Source organism: Leguminivora glycinivorella, chromosome 13 (genome assembly GCF_023078275.1).
Source record: "Leguminivora glycinivorella isolate SPB_JAAS2020 chromosome 13, LegGlyc_1.1, whole genome shotgun sequence".
Taxonomy (NCBI): domain Eukaryota; kingdom Metazoa; phylum Arthropoda; class Insecta; order Lepidoptera; family Tortricidae; genus Leguminivora; species Leguminivora glycinivorella.
Window position 1 is genome coordinate 5,340,812 of NC_062983.1, and position 27,052 is coordinate 5,367,863.

The 27,052-nt window shown below is 36.8% G+C and overlaps 1 protein-coding gene across 1 annotated transcript in view; it reads right to left on the bottom strand.

Moving 5' to 3' along the window:
• Positions 1-292: 292 nt before the first annotated feature.
• The window catches only part of LOC125232459 (protein doublesex), a 354,551-nt gene continuing 327,791 nt past the window's right edge, over positions 293-27,052 (bottom strand). The window contains exon 4 of the mRNA XM_048138124.1: positions 293-1,869. The gene's annotated coding sequence lies outside the window, so the exon portion shown is untranslated. The remainder of the gene's footprint in view (positions 1,870-27,052) is intronic.

A 27,052-nucleotide genomic window follows, 5' to 3' on the forward strand; every position in this document is an offset into this window, starting at 1 on the left:
TTTTGCGTCGGGGGTTAAAAAAAATAAAAAAAACATTTAAAAACTGCCCTTCTTTTAGAAAAAAAAAAATTCTCGGGAAAAAATCCCCGTCTGCGGTACAAAATCGTCAACATAGCCTGGTCGGTCCTGGACTTTAGCAATTTAGGTACTTTGAAGAAGAGTGGCCATTTTTATGGCTTGCAAACTGTACCAGGCTTCGAAGCAATAACTATTAACTTATTTTAAGGCCAGTTTCGTAATAAACAGTAATGGTTCTTTACGATAATTTTTGAGCCTTCGGCTCGGCGTAAAATTGCGATTCGGTGCTTTACTGCATTTAAAGAGTGTTCACACTGTCTGCGGCCCATTTCTCGAAGGATATTAGACTAATATTATTAGCCCAAAAACTGTCAAATCGTATGGGTTGTCATGGCAACGTACTAATATTATTAGTCTAACATCTTTTGAGAAATGGGCCTTTAGCTAGATGATTATTTACTAACATTAGTTGTAACCGTGTGATTATAAGAATTTCAGCCCCTTTCCTCCCGTGTGTGTCGTAGAAGTCGGAACTGTTACGGATTTTTTAAATGTCTAACTTCTATGAAATTATGACGTTTACTTAACCCTTGCGCAGGCTGGATTATCAAATTCGTTGCTAAGTTAGCCTGGTTTGTCTCTGTCACTGTCATCAAATATATTATTGTTGACACTGACACATCTGATATCGTATTTTAACATACCTATTTTAAACTTCGATTCAAATCGGGTAGCAGGACCCTACATCCGATATTATACCGGACAGTGTGAAAACGCTCTTACACTTATTTTTTAATGTTTAATCAATATCACAAACAATATGGTTACCCTCCAAACCGCAACGAGGTTTAATTTTATCACCGATAATATGAAATTTCATGCCGCAAAATGTCCATAGTAAATACCATAATCCTCATGGTTGCTTGGCAACAGTTGATTTATACATCCGGCAAAATATTCACTGGTTTTCTTAATACAAGGTGTAAGAAAAATAATAGCGATCCATTTGGGTTATTCGGTATAATGTTATGATTAATAAATAAAAAATACGAAAGAAAAATCTATAAGGCCGTTTAGGTCGGCCAAGTCTACGCGTCTAAAATAGTAGGTACATTACGATACAAGTGTTGAAAAGAGGAAGTTCGAATCGAGTGGCGATAAACGACACGAGTTAGGAATTTCCTTTTCGCACGTGTATTGTGCGACGTTTTCCGGTACATGATTGACCCTTTGAAGTTTCCACATAAGCACATAGGTACATATGTAGTACTGGTTTTTTTCCCTAACCAGAACTCAATACCGAGTAATCCCTCAAATGCCTTGTTCCAGATCTGTCACAGACAAGTTAAACTGTAACTAACAAACTGAAGGTAGCAAATTTTTGACAACGGCCAGGGGTTAAACGGATCTCTATTATTTTTGTACGTCTTGGGAATACATATATTATTTAGGCCGGTTTTAGTGTCACGCGGACCGACCGCGCGGAGCGATCCGCACTGAACTAATATGTGTTAACTTCAGGGAGCGTTTAGGGAGCGTTTTAGAGAGGCGCGGACGACAACATCAACTTCATACAAATTGGTCGCGCGGATGCGGACGGTCCGCGTGACACTAAAACCAGCCTTAAGAAAAGGGTTAGCAAGAAAGAGGTAACCACTTTAACAACATAATGTTCTTGATAATATACAAATATGTTAGCACGTACAGCACATATAAAACTAGGTAAAGTCCGGATTAGCCCACTCGGACCGCTCGGGTGCATTCGGGTTCGCTCGGGTTTCCTCGGGTCCCGAGGCCGCGTGCTTACTCGGGTTTGGCCGAAGTAGACGGCTCGGTGGGCTCATGCGCCGACTGAAAATAAAAAATAATAGGTTATTGAAATAATATTAAACAGTTTTTATACTGTGTTTATGTGTTTGTTCTGTTGACGGATTAAGAATTTCACACCCTTTCTTCCCGTGGTTGTTATACACCGTGTTTTTATTGAATTCCGTTAACTTCGGCATATAGTTAGGTCGATTATAGGAAACATTATAGCATAGTTAGTTTTTTCAATTCGTAACTGTTTTTGAAAAGCACTATACACCTGCGTCAATTGCTGTTAAGATGTCATAGTTTTGACACTTAGTGTGAGTTAATTGTAAAGCTCGTTTCTCAATCAGCAATTAAAGTAACATCTATCGCAGGTGTATGGTTTTTTTTAGAAAAAAAAAATACGAATTTAAGAAGACTAACTATGCCGTTTTGTTTCCTATAATGGACCTAACTATATGCCGAAGTTTACGGAATTCAATAAAAACACGGTGTAGAATTCGACATTGGGATTGTACTTGTATTGTACCATTCGTACCAAAAAAATCGCGCCTTTTATAGTCACAAGAATTGCTCGACTGACTACATATAGGTAAGTTTTCATACGCAGATAAAATAGTATCATATCAGCGTTCATATCATATCACACGCTCAAGAGGATACGGTAGCGAAAATGCTAAAATGGAAAGGAGCCCCCCTTTCAACTTGGGAATTTTAGTTAAATATACAAGTGTTATTAATTAGATTTATCGAAAAAAAATTGTCCATTAAGAACAACTCAGTCAAAAGATATTTCAAAAAAATCTTTAAAATCGAGGTTCCGCTCTCGACTCTTTCCTCCTTCAAAACTTAATCAATCGGAACGAAATTTGAGAATCTGAATAACAATGAAATAATCTATGTCGGACCGTTTAGCTTTTTTGGTTAATTTTACCAATCTTGAGTATCACACCTTTTTTTGCGCCACAATGAAAAAGACCGTTTTTGGAAATTTTTGATTGGCTCAGAGTCTTTAAAAAGCAGAATATCAAAAAAATCAAAACGGTCCGACACAGATAAAAATAATGACAATCTGTGTTGAAAAAATCATTGCTCTATCTTCAAAAACCAGGGAGGAAATAGTAGAGAACGTTTGTATGGAGAATTGACCCCTACCGTATCGTCTTAACATCGATCGTCGATGTCCAAAATATCGAATGTCGATGCTCAGTGGCATACACACACATCCAATCACACACACACATAGGTACACACTTATTAGTGGCAATACGCGATCTTATCGTAAAGACGTAAGGTTCACTAATGATGAGTTAAGACCATCCCTATTGTACTGTCGAGTTCACAATATTTACGATATTTTGTGAATAGTAGGAATAACCTACAGTTTCAACTCTTCATATGTACAGTCAGCACCAAAAGTGGCGGATCAAACAACGCTTCAGAAGTAACTGGGCCATTTTTTTCAAAGTTGTCCACCCCACTTTTTTTGTAACATGGGTATTTTTTACGCGATTCATACTCAGAATCGCGAGGTCTTTCCATCTTGATAGGAGAAAAAAAATGTCCCAAGATTTCTATACATTTTTCAAACCTTCCATTCCGTTACCGCCATACAAAATGTATGAAAAAATGGTAACGGAATGGGAAAAAAACTTTGGGACACTTTTTTTCTCCTATTAGGAAGGAATCTGTGATATTGTAGTGATAGGTTTCTAGATTATCATACCATAATTGAACCCATATCTCACAGTTGACTTCTACGATGCCCCCAGAGGAAACGGGGTGGCGAAATTCTTAACTTGTCACCACACTTTTTTAAGGTAGTTATAATACTTATAATTTACCTACACAATTGAATGAACCCGTGTGGTGACGGGTTAAGAATTTCACCACCCCCTTTCTAGCCGTGGGTGATGTAGAAGTCGACTGTGGGATATGGGTTAAATTGTGGCGAAGGCGAAAGGCTGGCAACCTGTCACTGCAATGTCACAATTTCGTTTTCTTTAAGCGCCTTATATGCCAAGAGTGGCACTGAAACTTGCGTAGTTTCCTGTGCTCTGCCTACCCATTTGTGGGATACAGGCGTGATTGTTGTTGTTGAAATATGACAATAAATAAATTAATTAATTTTGACAACCGGTCTGGCTCAGTCGGTAGTGACCCTGCCTTCTAAGCCGCGGTCCTGGGTTCGAATCCCGGTAAGGGCATTTATTTGTGTGATGATCACAGATATGTGTTCCTGAGTCATGGGTGTTTTCTATGTATATACGTATGTATTTATCTATTCAAGTATGTATATCGTCGCTTAGCACCCATAGTACAAGCTTTGCTTAGTTTGGGGCTATATTTATTTACTTATTTAAATTGTACTTTAGTTATTCTAAACGTCAAATTTCTATGGTGACGTGGGCGGTCAAAATCGCTGCTAACTTAGCTTAGTCAAACTATTTGTGGACTCGACCGTCCTATACGCAAGACTTGCTAGACAAATAGATACCGTATCACAACGGGGTTAAGGTTAGAATAGTTGTCACTGTCTCTTGCACGCACACACCCTGGCTACTCATATTTTTTACCGACTCGCGGTTTTCAATGTAGTGATGTCATTGTGGATTGGCTCCTGGAGTATCTTTTAACCCTTCTGGTGTTTCGGGTGTTCATGGGCGGCGGTTATCGCTTACCAACTGCCGATCTGTCTGCTTTTTGACTCCTATCTCATAAAAAAATACATCTTAACCTGTAAGAAGTTCTTGTCATAATCATAATATTCTATCGACTTAGTTTTAAGCAGATCCAGTCAGATTTTACTTTATTCAAAAGACAAAACTGGAAAATGTTCCTAGCTACAACTAGAAAAATGTACACCCCATTAAAACTAAAATAATAATATGTATTTATTTAAATAGCTGGAAAAAAAACATATCAAAAAAATGCGGGTTACAAGCAAATAAATAACACAGATTATTTCATTGTTGTTCTGATTCTCAAATTTCTTTACGATTGATTAAGTTTTGAAGGAGGAAACAGTCGAGAGCGGAACCTCGATTTGAAAGATTTTTTCGCAATATCTTTTAACTGAGTTGTTCTTAATGGACAATTTTTTTTGATAAATCTAGTTAATAACACTAGTATATTTAACTAAAATTCCCAAATTTAAAGGGGGGCTCCTTTCCATTTTAGCATTTTCGCTCCTGTAGCGTCTTAAACTTATTGGTCGTGTAATGTTTTCATGTAAGATTTTGTTTATATTTAACTAAATACCTAAAGATACAATATTATAGAGACCACCACAATTTTTCTCTACACTAAAAGGATTCCCGTGTGGTGACGGGTTAAGAATTTCACCACTCCCTATCTTCCCGTGGGTGTCGTAAAAGTCGACTGTGGGTTATGGGTTAAATTGTGGCGTAGGCGAGAGGCTGGCAACCTGTCACTGCAATATCACAATTTGGATTTCTTTCAACCCCTTTTTGCCAAGAGTGGCACTGAAACTTAGTAGTTCATGTGCTCTGCCTACTCCTTTATGGGATACAGGCGTGATTATATGTATGTATGTACTAAAAGGATGAACTAAAGATACGCACTATCACACAACCCGTTACCCATCGCGCACTGGGCCAATGTACGCCAACCCCACACAGGACCGGATCGTGAAAAATAAAAAGTAAACAATTAACTGCTGCAACAAAGTTGCAAACCAGTCGCGGGGGCCGGACTCGGCCGTCATTATTTTAAACGACAGTTCCTGTATAATCCGGTTTGAGGGTCGCATACCTTAGATTATAGGTTAGTAAACGTTTTGACATTGACAGGTGCTGGGTTTTACGGAGAAGCGATAGATTTCTAGTTGAGGTGTAATAGCAAAATGCTAATCGACGTGACGCAAGATGCCGCGAAGAAATTTGTAGTGTTTTAACTGTAATACTCCCGTGAGACTCATACATATTTAAAAATATTTTAAGCGGGTTACTCACGTATTAAGTCGAACGCAAGAACGCTATATCGACTTAATACGTGAGTAACCCGCTTAAAATATTTTTAAATAAATTTGTAGTGTGTTTGGATTGGAATTTTCTATAAGTTTGTAAATAATAGTATATAATGTAATAGATTATATATGCGTTATCCGTATGAAATATTTTCCAAGAAACTATTCTCTGTCTATTTAATAACTTTTAAGAAATTAAAGTTACATATGAATCAAATCTGCAGCAAAGCGAAGCAAAAATAATATTCAAAACTTTTTTGTTTTTTCTTTATGTAACTTGAAGATGCTGATATTTTTGAAATTTATTAATAAACTAGTTCACAGTTCGTCACTGTGTTATAACCAATAGGAATTAAAGGTTAAATTACGTAAATTTATACGAGCTAATTGCAAAATGCAATAAAATGTTACTTTATTACGCTAAGATCGTTTGATTGGACGTATAATATGTTTTCCCCTCACTAGCTCGGAAACACGTGTTTTGTCCTTTAATACCAGCGGGTATAAACGCATTTTATCCACTAGTGGGTAAACGAGCAATTTGACCTTGAATAAAGTCAAATTAACTGCTTTAAAATTGATAAAAGTAACTAGGTGAATCTGAGTAATAAAGATGATTTACCACCTGTGGAACTATTTCGAAAATTTGTGATAAACGCATTTTTGCGTTGTAGTTTCTCGCTTATAGTGAGGTCCCGGAAAACGCGAATTTTCGAGTTTTCATGCGTTTTTCTTCGCGCGCCATCTCGTGTGCAGTTTGTACTGTTAAGACAGAATTCTTTCGGTCGATGTAAGTTCAGGATTTATTGCAAACACTAGATGGCGACACAGGTCAAGGCTAAAACGAATAGAAAATACACTATTTGAGATTTTGTGGCGAAATGCGCGCCATCTCGTGTGGAGTAGTTGTGTTGTTGAAAATGAAATGAAAATGAAAATGAAATGAAAATGAAATGAAAATGAAATGAAAATGAAATGAAAATGAAATGAAAATGAAATGAAAATGAAATATTTATTTTTCAAGTAGGCATATTACAATGCGCATATGAACGTCAAATAAAGCTACGCCGGCTCTAACCCTACGCCTCAGCCTCGAGGCTGAGAATTCTTTCGCTCGATGTAGGTACTATTCATTTTTGAACTAGATGGCGACACATGTCAAGGATATGAAACAGAACCGAGCGAAGCTCGGTTGCCCAGATATTGAGAATAAATCAGGATTTAAACACACCGGATACTGGTATGTCGCACCAATAATGGGTGGTGTCACCTGCTTCGTAAAGTCTATTTCTAGGTACCATTTGAGGCCTGACGGCGTATAATATAAAGTTATGCTTCATGTGGTTCTGCAGATGCAAATACAAAGTATGGAAATGTCACCGTTTATGTCAAAAATTTCTATGAAAATATTATAATAACTGAATGCCATTAGGCATTATCTAAGTACATTTTAATGTTTTGTACAATAAAGTTTAAATAAAAATATAATAACCTAAACTAACCACAAAATTAAAATTTTGAAAAAACCTCTACCGCGACATAGTAGACCGATTTTCATGAAACATGGCTAAGAACACTCCCGACTAACTCAGCTTTCGACAAAAAAAAACTAAATCTAAATCGGTTCATAGGTTCGGGAGCTACGATGCCACAGACAGACACACACACAGACCGACAGACAGACACACACAGACAGATACGTCAAACTTATAACACCCCGTCGTTTTTGCGTCGGGGGTTAATAAAATAACACTTATCTTAATTTCATTCAAGTAAATGTATGTTTTAAGTGGTATATGTGTAATTGTGTACACCTTGTATGGATTTTCAATCTTTTATCATTAGCATTACAATGATCTGTCATAAATGTAATCAATTAATCATACAATTATTAATTGATTACATGATAATTTACATTATTTTAGTTTCATAACTAAAGGTTACAAATTTTGAAGAAAATTTTTCAAACCTGACAAAAGCGTTCGCGGCTTAATTTTTTTGTCTCCCAAATCTGGCCCTGGTTTACTCTCAACTCGGCGGTCGGGTCCCTGTTCCATAACAATTGAATGCTGTTCCGTGCCATTAATGCCATTTTGTGTTTAACGAATAGTGGAATACATCACATAAACTGTATACGCATTTCCCAGTTTCTTTAGAAGAAAGCCGACTGACCAGCCGGGCTCAAGGTCAATATCGTTTTGTTTCGATAAAGAAATGCTTTTTTCTCTCACTCTTCGATATTAGTGCGACAGTGACGGTTGCGAAGACAATAGTCACCTTGTCTAGGCTGTCTGGGCATGTAAAAATTGTATTGGAATGACAGGGTAGCCAAATGTACAGCTTACGATATCGTTATCGTAGCTATTTCTATCGCTCTTCTGTTATCAGTATTAGCGCGACAGAGTCAGCCTGCGTTTAGATAGGCGTCTAGCGCCAACGATTGTCATTTTGGCTAGGCCAGCTGATCAGATGCGATCGAGAGCTATAACATTTGACAGATTTCATGTCGCTTACCATGAAACTAAACTTAATTATTATTATTGAAGCTTAAAACAACAACAAATTAGAGTCTCCTAAAATAGAAAAGTGCCATCAATTTGATCCTGCTTATCAAGAAAAAAAGGGAATTTTTAGTTCTAGTAAGTAACCGTTTGGTGGCGCTGTTCACAATCTCCTACAATGAATGTCTGTATACGCTACCGAGAAACTCTAAGACCTCAAATTAGAATTAAAAAAAACCCCGACGTAGTGTATGTTAAGAACACTCTCGATTAATTCAGCTTTCAGACAAAAAAAAACTAAATCTAAATCGGTTCGTTCGGGAGCTACGATGCCACAGACAGACACACACCCAAACAGACAGACACGTCAAACTTATCACATCACACCCCGTCGTTTTTGCGTTGGACGTTAAAAACTGGTTGTAGAGGCTAATTCCCTGGGTCACTTGCACCACCGAAATGGTGAAAAACCCAAGGTTAACCCACCATTTTATACGGAACTAGCTTTTGCCCGCGGCTTCGCTCGCGTTAGAAAGAGACAAAAAGTAGCCTATCTCACTCTCCATCCCTTCAACTATCTCCACTTAAAAAATCAAGTCATATCGCCGCTCCGTTTTGACGTGACGGACCAACAAACAGACACACACACTTTCCCATTTATAATATTAGTATGGATTTGACAGTTGACAGTCCACTAACCTTGAGTTAAGCTGGTGCAAGTAGAGATGGGTAACTACCCAGGTAAATACCCGACGGTGGGTATTTACCGGGTAAATACCCGATATTTACCTACCCGCGGGTAAATACGCGGGTATTTTCATTTTTCATCCAAATTTGACGTTTTTAAATGGTGTTTGGGCTAAAATAGATTAATTTAAGTCAGTCTTTGTAATTGTACACATAATGTTTATTCAAATTGGGAACGAATAGGTAGCTATGAGATAAAATGTGATTTTAGTGTATCACTCCAACTATAAAAATCGTGTAATATCATTCTCTGACATACGGAAATAATTTCAAATGCTTTTAGTATAAATTATAAGTTTGATAAATTAAAACTGTAAATAAAAATATGTGAATAAAAATATTAAAAAAAAATCTTTTTCAAGTTCATAACTCATACATAGTATGTTTTATGACAAAAATGCATATAAACTTTTTTGTAGGAAATTGTGTCTACTTTAGTTCGTACATACAATACTTTTCGATATTAATGATAGTTTCCATGAAATATGAAAAAAATACATTTTAATAGAATAGAATAGAATAGAATATTTTTTATTCGTAAGCACTTAACAACGACGATAACAATATAATATACACAAAAATTAACGACACACAAACAAGTAACCATACACACAAAGGCTAACAGACAAAAGTGCCACGAAATGGTCTCATCTCAGCATGTTGCTGGCGACTTCCAGCGCTGGTCTTCCGATGAGGCCATTCGGTGAAAACAATCACGACAGGTAACAATTTATGAATACAACACTAATAAAAATAAAAAATAGCAAAAAAAGAAAGTATGCAAAAGACAACAAAGATTTATAACAGACATTACATTATTACACAATATTATCGGGTCGGACTCGTCATAGCTGTACATTAAAATATGACTACATCTAGCGCCATCCGGCCATTACGGGAACTAAAATGACATAACAAAAAGCACGAGTACAAGGACAAACAAAAATTGGCAATGCAAACTTAAATTATTAATTAATATCAATAAAAGGCTGAGAATATTTCAGAATGAAGTGCGCCATGGCAATACAGACGGAACATAAACTATGTGGTAAGTAAAAACAGAGACTACAGGCAACTTGTATCATGTAAGCAGGTTTCCTGGTTGAATTGGTGGCTAAGCATGTATTGTTTGAGCTTTATTCTGAAACTATAAATACTTTGCAGGTTCCTCATAGGTGGTGGGACATTATTCCAACACTTTGAAGCGTTATACCGGTAGCCCCCTTCAACGTATTTTACCCCCCCTAACCCCACCATAACCCCCTCCAACCAGTACTAGGAAGTTTATCTTTATCGTATAAATACGACTAATTAATACAATCTAAAAAGCACGCATAAAACATATTTTTTAATTATTTTTAAAAATATACATTAAAACTTCTGTAAACTTTATTGTATATTCGACTGAACAGTTTCGTTTTAAATTTTGTATAATAATTACAACCACTAACTTAGTATTTATCTCCATTTTAACACAAATCAGCATGTGCAACATGAAATGAATCTACCCGTCAATTTGGGTAGATACGGGTAAATACCGGGTAGATAGGTATTTACCGGGTAAATACCTGGGTGGGTAGATTGGGTATTTACCCACGACCCATCTCTAGGTGCAAGTGGCCCTTAGTAACTCTATTCATTTTAACACAGCACAACTTTATTTCAGATAATATTATACATCGGTTGCACGCAAGCCTTTGAGCCCATACTTTAGTTTATTTAGCGTAACAACTTCTTCAGAATCGCGCCAGATAAGTGGTCTACCTAGTGGGTACCTAGCCTTTATAGTTACTGTTATTTAATCCATATTTTACTATTACTATTAGATTTGAAAAAGTTTTTCTTTTCTCGGCTTTAAAAGTCGGTATCTTGTCGATGTCCCGCCCTGAGACACTCAGGGAAGAGGAGCATCGGCGTCCCCAATATTATGTACCTAACCTATACAATTTTTTTGTAAATTAAGGTACAGCGAGGCAACTATTGACTGGAGGGCAATTTTATAACCGCTCCATTTTTTCCATGTTTTACAATGTTTGCAATAGTGTCAACCGGTTATATATTATATATTATATGGCACACGTTTTTTTTTTTTGCCACTTTTTTATTTTGATTATTTAGGGAATTTTAGGTCAATTGTACTCAGAATCACGAGTACTTTCAATCTCACTGGGAGACAAAAAGTGTCCCAGAATTTCCATGTACATTTTTGTTACTTTCCTCTTTTGTTACCCCACACAACATGTACGGAAAATGGTAACAAAATAAGAAAAAATCGTACGGGACAATTTTTTTAACTACGAGGATTGAAAATGGCATAATTTTTTTCAAAAATATCACATTTCATAAAAGTGGCATAAAAAAAGAAACTCTCGTTTAGTGGATACATGTGGAACTCAATAGTGTAATAATGGAAAAAATGGATCAGTTACAATTGCCCCCCAGTCGAAATTTGCCCGCACTCAGTTTTAAAACTAGGACTTTTAAGTTTTAACTGGTCGACATTAAATTACTAAGTCCCCATTACAGTTAGTGCTTATTTTAGTGAGTTTCCTTAAAAATTGCCATTTTTACGAGCGTGAAGTCCAAAGCTTTCACAGCAGCTTTACGAGCCAGCATTGTTATTAGTTATACAATGTGAAGTGAGTACAGTTGGAACTTTTGTCGTAAACTCGGGCGTAAAAATTTATGCGTCGGATGCAACTGGCCAGGTTTTTTCAAGTTTTCATGATCGAACTTATGCACTTGGCGGGATTGAAATAAAAAAGGTTGTTTGAACTTGGCAGACCTTGGCACCTCATGTTGGAAGTTACAAACGAGAATGGGATGACTCGTGCTTAAGGCATGCAGAACCGGACCGGTTGAACCGGTTCCAAGAATTTCATTTTCCCCTCACTAGCTCGGAAACACGTGTTTTGTCCTTTAATACCAGCGGGTAAAAACGCATTTTATCCACTAGTGGGTAAAGTAATTTGACCTTGAATAAAGTCAAATTAACTGCTTTAAAATTTACAAAAGTAGGTGAATCTAGTAATAAAGATGATTTACCACCTGTGGAACTACTGGAAGCAGTGATAAACGCATTTTTTGCGTTGTAGTTTCATCGCTGCAGTGAGGGGAAAAGTCTTGTGTTACACTCGGGTGCAAATGTATTTTACTTCTCGTGTGTTAAAAAACTCGCAAGTTCAGCCGGCGTATCATGCTGCCAATTTTATCACTTATCCACGTGGATAAGACATCTGTCACTCTCACACTGACATCCTTGCTAAAGCGTGACGGATGCTTTATCCACGTGGATAAGTGATAAAATTGGCAGCATGATACGCCGGCTGGATTCGCTCGTGGTTCAACTATAGAATCCTTTCACTTACTCGTTTTTCAATTCCACACTCGGCGTTAAAATACAACTTTGCCCCCTTGTATAACAAATAACTATTCCCGGTTCTAAGTAGGACTGGAACCGGGAGTCCCGGTTCTTTCCCGGTTCTTAGTATTTTTAGGGTTCCACACCAAAAAGAGTCAAAAACAACCCTTATGGCGCGATTCTCTCCGTCTGTCTGTGTGCTTTGATCGAGTTAATGAACTACGTTTCTTCTAATTCTAATTCTTCTTTAAATCTGTTACCTTTTTCAATTCAGACTGTTTTGAAAACTAGATTAGTACATTTTTTTTTTTTTATATACATATACGATTGTTTTTTTTTTCTTTCTTCAATAGCATACAATATAATTGTACAATGCAAGCATCGCACATTTCTCGCGTCAGCATTAAAATTAATATAATTATGACTTGATTAGAATTGCTTTGCATTGCTTGATTGCATTTGCATGCATTTAGTTATGTTTTATTGCAAATAAATAATGATTGATTGATTGATTGATCGCTGTATTTGCGATTACGCTATACATCGATTTATGCATTAGTTTATGTTTATACGTGCTCCTAGCTAGTACTCAGTATACCTTGGTTATCAATAAATTTATAAGTGTATCAAAAATCAGTGTTTCTATCAAGACTACCATCAACCATCAAGAATCATATCATCTAAGGTGTACGGCTCGTACAATAATATTTCACTAATTTCATACCTTTTCATGATTTACATTATTTTTTTTTTTTTTTTAATAGGTCGCTTGTCAGGCGTCTAATGTATATTAGGTAATTATTGATGATAACATTGATAACTGATTGTATCGGCCCTATACTTCATTATATGCACCTATTATTGCTAGTAACTAGTAAATAGTACATATAAGTATTTAGTTATAGAACCTAATGTATCTGGAGCCTCGTCTGCCGACAAACCATACTCTGGTTTGGCAGAAGATAAATTTAGTTGTAGGTTTAGTTTTTGAATAAACATTTATTTCATTTTATTTCATCTTTCATTTCATCTAATGCAATTCATAATACTTACGGATATTATAATGTTTAGTTAGATCTACTCATAAATTTAATTATAAATTGCAGTGCATAGTTATTAAAACTTTTACTGTCTACTGTTTTTTTTTTCTGGATCGAAAGGGCTCGTGATTCATTGCATTGTAATACATAGAGATACTATATAGATTATGCATTAAAATCCTATTCAGGGTCACGTATCCACTTTATCGTTTTATTGATTTTGTTTCATCATGATCAGCTTTCTTTCTCGTAGATACTTTGTACCACACAAAGTAATCAACGATTAATTTTCTAAAATAGATAGCTGTTCATATACTATTTAAGAAGTGCTTACCCAATTGACCCAATTATACTAACATCCGATTTATATCTACACAGTATGTATATATTTTAGATAACACTTTTCTTTTAAAGTATTTTATCAACATCTTTTTTTTATTATTATTATCTCTTTATCTATCTTAAGATCTTAACTCTTAGGCTAGGCTATTTTATAATATGATTATTAAACAAATTACAAAACCACTTTTTTTTTTTTTTTTTTTTTTTTTTTTTTTGGCTGATTGGCTATTGACCATAGTCACACCCGATGGAAGGTGAAGATATAGTCGAAGATGGAGCTCACCGATTCAGTAATACTTAGCATATTCACTTTTATCTTAAAGACACCGAGGTCGTATTTTTCTGGGAACATCTATGGTGGGAGTGCATTCCATTCCTTTGATAAAATATTATCTAAATTATTACCCAAATATTATCTCCTTCATTTACTTTCTTTGCGCTGTTAACCGAACAAATCAGCATGCCCATTTACAAGGCATCAAGTCATACTGAAATTGACCGGAGTAACAGGAGTAACAGAATACTTATACAGCTCACCGAACTACGAGGTAACTACCTCGTAGTAGGTAAGCACAGTGTTTCTCCCCAGGTACCACGATTTGAATTTGTTTTTGCAGCTGTGTCTTTAAATTCCTTCAGGAGATGTTATAATTATCTTGACAGACTCAGCGTTTATTTATGTGTCACACGGAGAGAAAAACAACTAGATTTAATGTTCGTTCAATATTTCTATTTTTTTTTTGTTAAAATTGCGCCTACGTGTTCTTTCATTCCAACTACAAGTTTGATGTTGTTAAGTGTAGTTACACTTCCTTCTACATTTTTTTATACCACGTCGGTGGCAAACAGTTATAGGGCCTCCTAATTGAAAGCGGTCACCGTAACCTATGGACGCCTGCAACTCAAGGGGTGTCACATGCGCGTCGTCGACCCATTAGAAACTTGTATACTCCTTTTTTTTTTTTAGAACCCCATACTGTAGTTCATCGGGGAATACCTTGACATAGCTCATTCCACAGCCGGAGCGTTCGTGGGAGGAAATATTATTGTTTTTTTTTTTTTTTTTTTTTTGAACCAATCTTTTATTTAAACCAACAAGTCGATTTTGTAAAAGCACATGTCACATATTGATTTAAACATATGTTTGGCTGATTCAATAAAATATATTTTAACAAGTTTGACCTTGTTGTTAGGTTCGTACAAATTCGACTTGTATCATCAATATTGTGATTTATTCCCTTTACTAAAATACTATTGTTTCAAACAGATAAACACGCAACAAGACGAGTTTGTTAGATTCACAAGGCAAATTTCTCTCAGTTGTACCCTTAACTTCACATCCGTCTATCAATCCATTTATATATAGAATAGAATCCTGTTCCCTAACTTCTAAATAATGTGCATTGTAAGTAGTTAGGTACCTAGATAATTGACGTGAAGCATTGAAATATGTGATTATTTAACATTTTACAATCACTACAGACAAAGCTGATTCAGCCGCTGATTGTTGTCCTTTTGTTCATTTTCTTGACCAGACGAAATAAGGTCACTAGTGAGATTTATTTTATAAATTTACAAACTTAGGTTACTAGTTCGCTTGGAAAATCTTATACAAATTTAATATGTATTCACGAAAGAGAGACCACATTTCAATATCCTCCCGTGAAATTACGCAAACAAGTTCAGCATTTTTATTTCTTATTTTTTTTTCTATATTAGTTCAATAGAGGCTCACAGATCCATTAGTTTATTTGTTTTAACTGGACACCTGACTTGTATGAGATTCACCTACATGAATCTCTGCAGTATGTACCTATTACCCTAACTGATAACGAGTACCTTCAGTACCAATATATTTTTATAATGATTTTCAACTAACGTAGATTGTCTTTGAAAATCTATCATAGATCAACTTAAATAGGCATGTCTTTCTCTTGAGGTCACCCATACTGACAAAGCCTTGTTGACGGTAAGCAGAGTTAGCAACTTCTTTTTTTTTCCGCGTTGTTGAAATGTATCAAGCGTTCGCTTAATTTTATTCAATTCAGCTGCACCACTACGTGTTTTTTTTATATACAATGCAATGTCAAACCAATGAACTGTCTTTATTTATTTATTTTTTTTCACTCTTTTCACTCTGATTGACGTTAGCGGCATCTAGGTATATAAAGAGTGCTCTTTTCCAGCGCTACCACCGAACTCCTACTGATGTAGGATCACCTTCGCTGTCAAATGCCTCCAACGACAATTAAGAAGCCATACTGGACTTTCTTGGGGCAACCTGTACCCAATCAATTTAATGATTCTAACTAACACAAGTCAAAATATATTATATTGAAAATATTTCAACTTATGCTATCTCAAAGTACTCAGTCATTGTACTTGAGTGTTTTACTGGGGTAGTTGTCTCAGACTCTCAGGCACTGGATGCCTTGGTATTTTTTTCTTTCATATGTGTAATTTATTTCGGTTTCAATTTAATGATATTTATTGACCGACGTCAATCTACTATTATGACAATTGAAGGCTCAGATAGCATTTATCATCTGATCTAAGCGTCATTTAAGCGCACGTTCAACCAGTATAACCGTAATTTACTTCGTGTTTAGGTTATTATCATTAAGCTCATATTTGCAACAATTCAATGTTCAGTTTTTTTTTTTTTTTTTTTTTTTTTTTTTTTTTTTTTTATTGCTGTTTAACTATGTTTACAACAATTTAATGACCAGATAAATATATCTGCCTTAACCAAGGTAAGTATTTGTTTTTTTTTTCATTTATTTTACATGACAATTAAATGTCCAGATTCAGTAATCTGCTGGTTCCACATATATCTATATTTATCCTCGTGAGGCTAAAGTCATGTCAAATTAATGACCAGATACATTTTATCTGCTTTGAATGAGCCGTGCACACTGTACAGGTCAGGTCATTGTTATTCTGTTACCAGTAGGTTTTTTTTCCATGACAATTTAATGTCCAGATTCGGTAATCTGCTGTATTAACTAGCTTAATAACCAGAATTTCTGTTATCCAATTCACACACATGACAATTAAATGTCCAGATTCTGTAATCTGCTGTTTCCAAATTCGCAATTGAATGCCTTATTTTCAGCCACAAATGGCATAAAATTTCATAGTATTTAGATGCCATTTAAATGGTCGATACTAAACAATACAATTGAATGTACAGAGTGCACCTCCATGTGCTGTTTCCAAATTCGCAATTTAATGCCTTATTTTCAGCCACAAATGGCATAAAATTTCATAGTACTTAGGTGCCAATTAAATGTTCGATACAATTGAATGTACAGAGTTGCATATCCGTTTAATGCCTCTTTTTTTCTGCCGACTTTACTGACAAAGTAATTTAATACTTAAATGGATTTCTTTATTTATTATAAGTAGGTCTATTTAGCACTTAATGTGAACCCATCTAGTTTTCTGGTTTTTAAGTAATTAAATACTCAGATAAAACTGCTCGAAATCGGCGTTAGGAATGTCGTATTACGTAAAATTACGTAAGTCAATCCGCGACAAGAGTATTAGTCACGATTTTATGGCATGTTCAATCAATTCAAAAGATTCACGTTCAAGTGATAATCTATCTCTAAATAAGTGTTACTTTCCCGACATATGCATAGATCCTTTCATTTGCAGCTGTAGTTCAAATAACCACTTAATGAAGTCGTGACTTACGTTACTTTTACGTAAATTCACCCCTGTAAGGAAGTATACTTAGGTAAGTATTTATCTAGTTTGTTTTGGTTTTCACCTTACTCTCAAACATCGACTAATGCTACCATAGGACATTTAAGTGTGATGGTTGTACAACATTTTATCATTCAAGTAAATGCCTTATTTAGGTAAATAGCTTAACCATTCATAAATTTAGCAACATCACATAATTTTGTGTATTAAACCAACCAACAGGTAGATGGTAACTTCACTAATTAAAAATAAATATAATTTCTTTTGGTTGGACGGAAATTATTGTAATGATTCCGGGCTGTGATTTATGTAAATAATAAATCAATTTTATAAACCCACTACACATAAACTCAAATAACATTTTGGTACCTAAAAACATTTGGCAATCTAGGTAGGTAACCAAACCGTTTACTAGGTAGGTAGGAGCCACACACCGACACCTGTATGTATAGGCATGACAATCTAGGAAGGCTGGCCGTATGTTGTCAATTGCCTCAAACATTTTATTAATTGCATCGTTCGGTTACCTGCTTAAGGTTTATATTCGCACGGTTGAAAGAAATAACATTTCATTTATTTTTATTTGGTTTTGACTTAATTCTTGAAAAACTGCCGTTATAATCATTTCGCTTTGTAGTATTTAATGAACACTTTCATTTAGCTTCATTACGTTCCGAAACTACTAAGAATGCCAGTAATTTAAAACGGCAGGTAACCAAACCTGTTTACAAAAAGATAACGGTGCATCATGGCGCATCGTTACTCGATTTTATAGGTTATGTTACTTATGTTTCTATCCCATCTTTTCCGAATACTAGATTCACGTGGTAAGTACTTGCTTTTATCCTCGTCGCCACTTGTAATGTCACGCTATTACACTATATACATCGGGTTGGCTCGCCAATACACACCGCACGTCCGTGCTCCATCGCACTCGGACACCGACTGCCATATGTACTCGAGACACCTATATACTACAGAGAGAATTAGCACATTGGATTGGAAATAATTAACAAATTCTTGGCCTATACCTTACTGTGGTTTGTTTACGTTATACATATAAGGAAGTACAATAGTACCATTACCATGGTTTGCAAGCAATGTTGCAAATTGCATTATTTGCAATAATTATCATGTTTATCTTGTCAGATTCAACTTTACTAATGATTTACAAATATTAAAAATGCCATTGCACAAATATAAATGCAGATGCAATTAAAAAAAAAATCGGATATTTCGAAAAGAACCGGGAGCACCGGTTCCTAATTTTTAGTCCCGGTTCTTTCGCCACCATAAAATTACCGGGATTTCCCGGGAAATCGAGAACCGGGAAATACCGGGAGCATGCCCTACTCGCGCTGTGGCCTTTTTTAATTCTGTTACATCATCATTCTTGCGTTATCCCAGCATGAGCATATTGCCACTGCTCATGGAAGAGTGGGGTCCGCTTGACAATTAATCCTAAGATTTGGCGTAGGCACTAGTTTTTACGAAAGCGACTGCCATCTGACCTTCCAACCCGAGGGTAACTAGGCCTTATTGGGATTAGCCCGGTTTCCTTACGATGTTTTCCTTCACCGAAAAGCGACTGGCAAATATCAAATGACATTTCGCACATAAACTCCGAAAAACTCATTGGTGCGAGCCGGGGTTCGAACCCGCGACCTCCGGATTGAAAGTCGCATACTCTTAGCGCTAGGCTACCAGCGCTTCAATTCTGTTAATCACCTCAAAATCATATCAGATAAAAAAGTGTTCCATACGATTTTCTGTGTTACCATATTTCATACAGTTTGTATGGGGTAACAAAAGAGGAAAGTAACCAAAATGTATGAAAAATCTGGCATATTTTCTGTCTCCAGTCTCCTAGTTAGAAAATGCTAGTGATTCTGACTAGAACTGACATAAAAATCACTAACAAAAAAATCAAAAATACATAGTATAAAACAAAAGTCGCTTTCATGTTCGTTCCAATGTCCCTATGTATAGCTTAAATCTTTAAAACAACGCAACGGATTTTGAATGCGGTTTTTATTTGAATCAATAGAGTGATTTTATAGGAAACCTGACACATATTGTTTAAACATACGTTTGGTATAGATTCAAACGTGATAAACCGGGGCAAGTCGAACTTGTATCAAAATAAAAATTTCTCTGTGTAGAAAAAAAAAACGCTCATATAGAGAATAGACCGTCTAACTAGAGCAACTGAGTACCATTCATGCAATAGTTTTCATTCTGCGGTAAAACTTACCATAACACCCGTTTGTTATACAAATATCGATGTTTGCATCTATAGTAACATTAGACGATGTTTCTCAAATATCTGCTAACATATGTTTAATAATAACACGTTATATTCAAAAATAAACGAACGGACTTAAAACAAAGCGCGTTACAAAATGAAACGTAACGTAAAACACTTTGTGTTCAAAATTGTATGGAAATATTTGTGCACTTAAGTCTTTATAAGGGTTAATGGAAGATTATCAATAATCAGGAATCGTGTACGTAGTTAATATAGGTGCAGGTGAATGTTGTGAAAAGATATACTTAGTGATACATTTAATATGTTTTCAGTACAGATGGTGTTTTTTTACGCACTAGTGCGAGAAGTGGTTCATTATATGCCAGGTCAAAACTTCGGAGGCTCATCTGTACTGAAAAAAGTCGTACGATACACGTGCGAAAAGGAAATTCGTAACTCGTGTAGATTTAAAACTCTCCCTTCGGTCGTGTTTTAATTTATCGCCACTCGTTTCGAACTTCCTTTTTTACGCACTTGTATCGTAATGTACTATTTAAGTAGGTAGTCGCGTGGTCATTGCGGGTGATATCTAACTTTTTTATACTACGTCGTTGGCAAACAAGCATACGGGCCGCCTGATGGAAAGCGGTCACCGTAACCTATGGACGCCTGCAACTCAAGAAGTGTCACATGCGCGTTGCCAACCCATTAGAAACTTGTACACTCCCTTTTGCTGTGTCACATCAAAAAGGAGTGCACAAGTTCCAAGGAGGGTTCGGGTTGCCGACCACTCAAAGGACAGTAGACGGAACAAATTGGGCTTCACGGAAGACCAGCGCTGTAGCATTATATGCTGGAGCATATGCTGAGTGGAGTCCTTTTGTGGCCTCTATCTGCAGCATCAGCATCTTTTGTTGTATTGTAATAAGCAATATAGTTTTAAGTATTTAGTTCATAAGATCTCTCTTTTTCTCTCTATTGTTCTCTCTTTCTTATCTTTTTCTTCTAGGTTATTGCCGGTATCGTTTGACTGTTTCTTTTTTTGGATAATACTTACGTACCTACCTATTTCATGAACATCTTCTTCTTCTAAGAATGTAAGTATTTTTGTATTAATTTTGCTCAGAGCACAACACAACAGTTCAAAAAGCAGTCTACCAGAGCTTCTGACTTCTGAGTTCCGTCGCCGGCGACGGGTGACCAAGGCTCAATCAAAACCCACGCACCCGCGACCTACGGCGTGTGGCACAGCGTGTGGCGCACATCCAGACGCCGCCGGTCGCGTGTGACGGGCCAGAGAAACCAGGCCCCGTAGCCGAATGGCATTTCTCCGACGCCAAACGAAAACGAAACGTAGTCCGGCTCTGTCGCGCCAATACGCAAGAGCGACAGGGATAGACATCTACTAGCGCTTCGTTTCGTGAGCGTTTCGTGAGCGTTTGTGCCATTCGGCTACGCACCCAGGGCCTTATTAGGATATCGATCACTTGCGCGAGCGAAGCCGCGCGGGCACGTCTAGTTTCTATAGAACAGCCAAATTTTTGTTCGCGATTTCAGCTTTGGTCCGATAATAAAAGTTGTTCATTATGACCTCAAAAGTCACAATACAAAGTTTCAACGGTTCTTTTTATTTCACTCTGTATCCTTCGGGTAGGTACAGGTACCAGCAGCGGCTGGTCCATACAAGCCGATTCCCACCGGCTTGCCTAATTATTACTTACTAGTAAAGTACCTAATGTTAAGGTAGGTTTGTTTTTGCTCAGTGTTGCCTAGCAGAAATGTTCACCAGCCGCCACTGACAGGTACCTACTAATTGAAATAACAACCCAGGAAGTCGGTTCCAAATTTGTATCGTGCGAAACGAAAACATCTCAAAAGGATACGTACTTCTTTATTATTTACAAATATTGAGTCATTTGCACTTACACTTGAAGCCAATTCGTATATGTTGATATCAAAATGATGTGGTTTTCCATTACAAAAACGCATGTCATTTTGTCTTAGTTTTTTGACGACGGTAAGGGGTAGGCTGAGCACATGACTCTTCTGAAGTTTCAGTGTTACTCTTAGCAATATCTCTTTAATATTGCTCTGACAGGTTGCTACTCCCTGATAAGTCGACTATAACGACACCCACGGGAGGAAAAGGGGTGGTGAAATTCTTTTTAACCCGCACACGGCATACGGGGCCAATGTGAAAGAATACAAATACTAATTATGACTCTTCTGAAGTTTCAGTATTTCTTAGCATTTATCTCTTAAATATTGCTCTACAGGTTGCTAGTCCCTGATAAGTCGACTATAACGACACCCACGGGAGGAAAAGGGGTGGTGAAATTCTTTTTAACCCGCACACGGCATACGGGGCCAATGTGAAAGAATACAAATACTAATTATGACAATTTCAACTATATTTATTTATTTATATATATACACCGACGATCTCGGAAACCGCTCTAACGATTTCGCTGTAATTTGTTATGTGGGGGTTTTCGGGGGTAAAAAATCGATCTAGCTTAGCCTTAAGATCCCGAAAAACGCGAATTTTCGAGTTTTCATGCGTTTTTCTTTCGCGTTAGTAAACGTAAAATATGGTCGTTAATTTCGCCGACCGCGCATTGGCTCCGCGTAGCTCAGTCGTAAGAAGTCGGTCTAATGTTCGCAGGCACATCGCAGGTGTCAGGGTTTCGAATCCCGGCCAGAAATAGTGTTTTTCTTTTTGTTTTTTTGAGTTTTTTTTTATCTAAAGACGAGATATAATAAAATAGTCGCACAGATATTTAACATTAAATAAGTAGGTACCTAGCGAGTTTGACACCGAAAATTCAAAATTAAACGCCAAGGTACGTCGTACGTAAGACCTATAAAGTATTTATAAAAAATAAAAATTGAAAAAACCCCCGACTGCGACATAGAGGACCGATTTTCATGAAACATGGCTAAGAACACTCCCGACTAACTCAGCTTTCAGACAAAAAAAAAACTAAATCTAAATCGGTTCATCCCTTCGGGAGCTACGATGCCACAGACAGACAAACAGACAGACAGGCAGACAGACAGACAGACAGACACGTCAAACTTATAACACCCCGTCGTTTTTGCGTCGGGGGTTAACAATCAACTAATAATTAGTAATACGAGTAATTTACAGTCCGTCCTTGACTGTCCCTTAATAAATAATTGAATTGTATTAAAATGTCAAAGTCACCCTGGAAAAAATCTTAATTAAAGTTGACCCACAGATCACTTCACTATGGACTACGTAAGATCCAAAGATCGTAAGATCATTCACCATTACGCAGTCGAATGGCACCAACGCTCATGAAACGCTCACGAAATGAAATATATCTATCTCTATCGCTCTTGCGTATTGGCGTGACAGAGCCAGACTACTTTACGCGGCGTTTCGTTTTCGTTTCGCGTCGCTGAAATGCCACTCGGCTACGGCACCAGAAGCTCGTGGGGAATCAGACTACCGTCAAACCTGGCAACTTTATCCTATTGTACTACTTGATCAGTTGTACTACTTAGTTTAACGGGGTTAGGGGTGTCAGAATGTCCAAACAACATCTTTTGGGTTCCAAGTCATCCTCAGCAATAACATCGTACAAAAAGAATGCTGCCGTGTCAGACGACGCAACGGAGCCACGCTGTTACGTCGTCGCCTAAATAGAATATTGTTTTTTTTTTCGTCTGATTTTTACTATTTTATGTGCTATATCTATTGTTTTTATTTTTTAGTTTCACAGTGCCTTGGTTTTACTGTTATGCTGTGTAACTTATTTTAATAATAATAAATAAATAATAATAAATAAATAAATATCTATGACACAATCCATACTAATATTATAAAGAGCGAAGCTGCAGGCAAAAGCTAGTCTTTTAATAATCTTTTCGTGTCCTTCTTTTCGTGCGATGTTATTGCCGGTGACAGGACCACTACCAGCGTGGTGTGCTTACAATGCATGCCTCTCCTTACCGTTAGTGCGTTTTCACATTATCCGATCCGATATTGGATGTAGGACCGATATCCTGTATATTAAAGATGCCATTTTTAACATTTGCCTTTGACATTCTTCCTACATCCGATATAGGATCGGATAATGTGAAAACGCTCTTATTACGGCCCTGCATAAGAAGAATCCCCGAGCGAAGGTTAGCCACAATAGTTATTTGTTATACAAGGGTGCAGTTGTATTTTAACGCCGAGTGTGGAATTGAAAAACAAGCAAGTGAAAGGATTCTATAGTTAAACCACGAGCGAAGCGAGTGGTTCGAGAATAGAATCCGGAACTTGGCGAGTTTTTCGACACACGAGAATTGCAACATATTTTGTACCCGTGTGTAACACAAAACTTTTCCCCTCACTATAGCGAGGAAAGTACAATGCAAAAAACGCGTTTATCGCTGCTTCCAGTAGTTCCAGAGGTAGTAAATCATCTTCATCACTAGATTCACCCACTTTTATCAATTTTATTGTAGAAAATTTGACTATATTCAAGGACAAATTACTTTATCCACTAGTGGATAAAATGCGTTTTACCCGCTGGCATTAAAGGATAAAACACGTGTTTCCGAGATAGTGAGGGAAAAATTAATTTAAATCTTGACATTACGGAGTCTGCACGACTTAGTCAAAGAGCGCATCATAAAATCGTTCCGGGAAAGCGCTTTGTCGTTTCCAGGCACATATAAGTTATTTACGAGTCCAAATGATAATTTTAGACTTTACGACACAAATGAGTTTAGACGACGGTCAAATTAGTTTCTCATTTATTTTTGTGCAGACCCTGAATTAAGGATACTAAAATTGTAAGAAACTTCTCTAATTAGTTTTACATAAAATGGCGGAGATTGGTTCTTTAATTTTTGGAATTTGGTTGTTGATTAGAATTGGATAGAATTGCCATATATTATTATAATCCTTAAAAGACGATACAGGAGGGGTCAATTCTCCATACAAACGCTCTCGACTATTTCCTCCCTGGTTTTTGAAGATAGAGCAATGATTTTTTCAACACGGATTATTATTATTTTTATCTGTGTCGGACCGTTTTGATTTTTTTGATATTCTTATTATTAAAAACGCTAGAGCCCATCAAAATTTTCCAAAAACGGCCTAATTGATTATGTTATGGCGCAAAAAAGGTGTGGTATTCAGAATTGGTAACAATTAGCCAAAAAAACTAAACGGTCCGACACAGATTATTTCATTGTTATTCAGATTCTCAAATTTCGTTACGATTGATTAAGATTTGAACGAGGAAACAGTCGAGAGCGGAACCTCGATTTTGAAGATTTTTTCTCAATATCTTTTAACTGAGTTGTTCTGAATGAACATTTTTTTTCGATAAATCTAGTTAATAACACTAGAATATTTAATTAAAATTTCCAAATTGAAAGGGGGGCTCCTTTCCATTTTAGCATTTTCGCTCCTGTAGCCTCTTAAAGGTCATAGGTATTGGTCACATATGGTACGCTTCTTTGGTGGACACATATGACACTCTAGTTGATAGTGTAAAACGTGGAAAATATTTTAGTTTGCCTCCTCCTCCTCCCTCACCCCCCCTATTCATATGTCATCTAAAAGTTTTTTTTTAACCTTGTTTTTTAAGAGATGGCAAATAGAATTTGTTCTTCTTTGTCAAATCCATACTAATATTATAAATGGTAAAGTGTGTGCGCTTGTTTGTTTGTCCGTCTTTCACGGCAAAACCCGCAAAACGGAGCGACGAATTGACCGATTTCAATATTACGTATTTAAGAGAAGATAGTTGAAGGGATGGGTACATAGGCTAGTTTTGTCTTTTTCGAACCCCCCACTTTCCTAAAATGGGGGTGGCAGTTTGTATGGAGCATTTTCTAATTATAGTTATATTCGAAATTCGAATATAACGCGAGCGATGCCGCCTATATCCGTTATCTTTGTAAATTATAAATTAGAAAATGCTCCATATAAACTTCCACCCCCATTTTAGGAAAGTGGGGGGTTCGAAAAAGACAAAACCTAGCCTATGTTCGAATTTCGAATATAACGCGAGCGAAGCCGCGGGAAAAATCTAGTCTTCTATATCCGTTATCTTTGCAAATTATCTTGCTATGACTCTAGCCAAGTAGACAGGTAAGTAAGTATGTACTAAGCATCAATCACTTGAACTAATAACCTAACCACAAAATTAAAATTTTGAAAAAACCTCCGACCGCGACATAGTGGACCGATTTTCATGAAACATGGCTAAGAACACTTCCGACTAACTCAGCTTTCAGACAAAAAAAACTAAATCTAAATCGGTTCATCTGTTCGGGAGCTACGATGCCAGACAGAAACACACACAGACAAACAAACAGACAGACAGACACGTCAAACGTATAACACCCCGTCGTTTTTGCGTCGGCGGTTAAAAACTAATCGTAAACTCGCTAGCCGAATCGCCTCCGATTGCCCGAAAGCGAACAACTACATATTGAGTTATAACATATTCGGGGAACGCTCGTAAACTAAAGGAACTTAGTGCTCCGTTTATGGATCGAGAGCGTCTACCATGAGATTTTAACGTTTTAGAACACCTTATATATAACAAATAAAATTTATGTAATTTTTGGTTCTAGTTACAGTTTGAAGGCACTGTCCATTTTTTCAATTTTTTTTCTCAATAGTTCTCAACATTATTGGAATGTCTAAATTATTTGGGGTCGGCACAGCATGTCTTTTTCATCCTTACCTCTCTATTGGACGTCGTCTCATCATTCAAGCATCTCTCACAGAGTCCATAAACCATTTCTTCGGCGTTCCTCCTTCCACATCCATCCGTAATACTTGTCTCGTAACATGACTTTCATCCCTCCCCATCACATGACCGTACCACGCAAAGCGATTCGCCCTTACTTTTTGTGTTATAGTTAGGTGCAACTTTCAGGTTTTTTTTTTTTTTAGTTTGGATAGGTAGACGTTTGACCACGATCACACCTGATGGTAAGTGATGATGCGGTCTACGGTGGAGCACGCTTACCTATGAGATACCTATTTACTCTTGCTTTAAAGAAACCTGGATTGTACTCGTGCGGAAACACAGACTTAGGCAGGGCATTCCACTCCTTGGCGGTTCGCAAAAGAAATGTTGAAGCGAAACGCTTAGTGCGTATTTTTGGAATACTGACCATGAAGCGATGCCGCATTGCCGATTGTCTAGTGGTCCTATGGTGAAATGGGGACGGAGGAACAAGGTTGTACAGTACCTCAGCGCACTCTCCGAAATGTATCCTGTAAAATACCGATAAACTGGC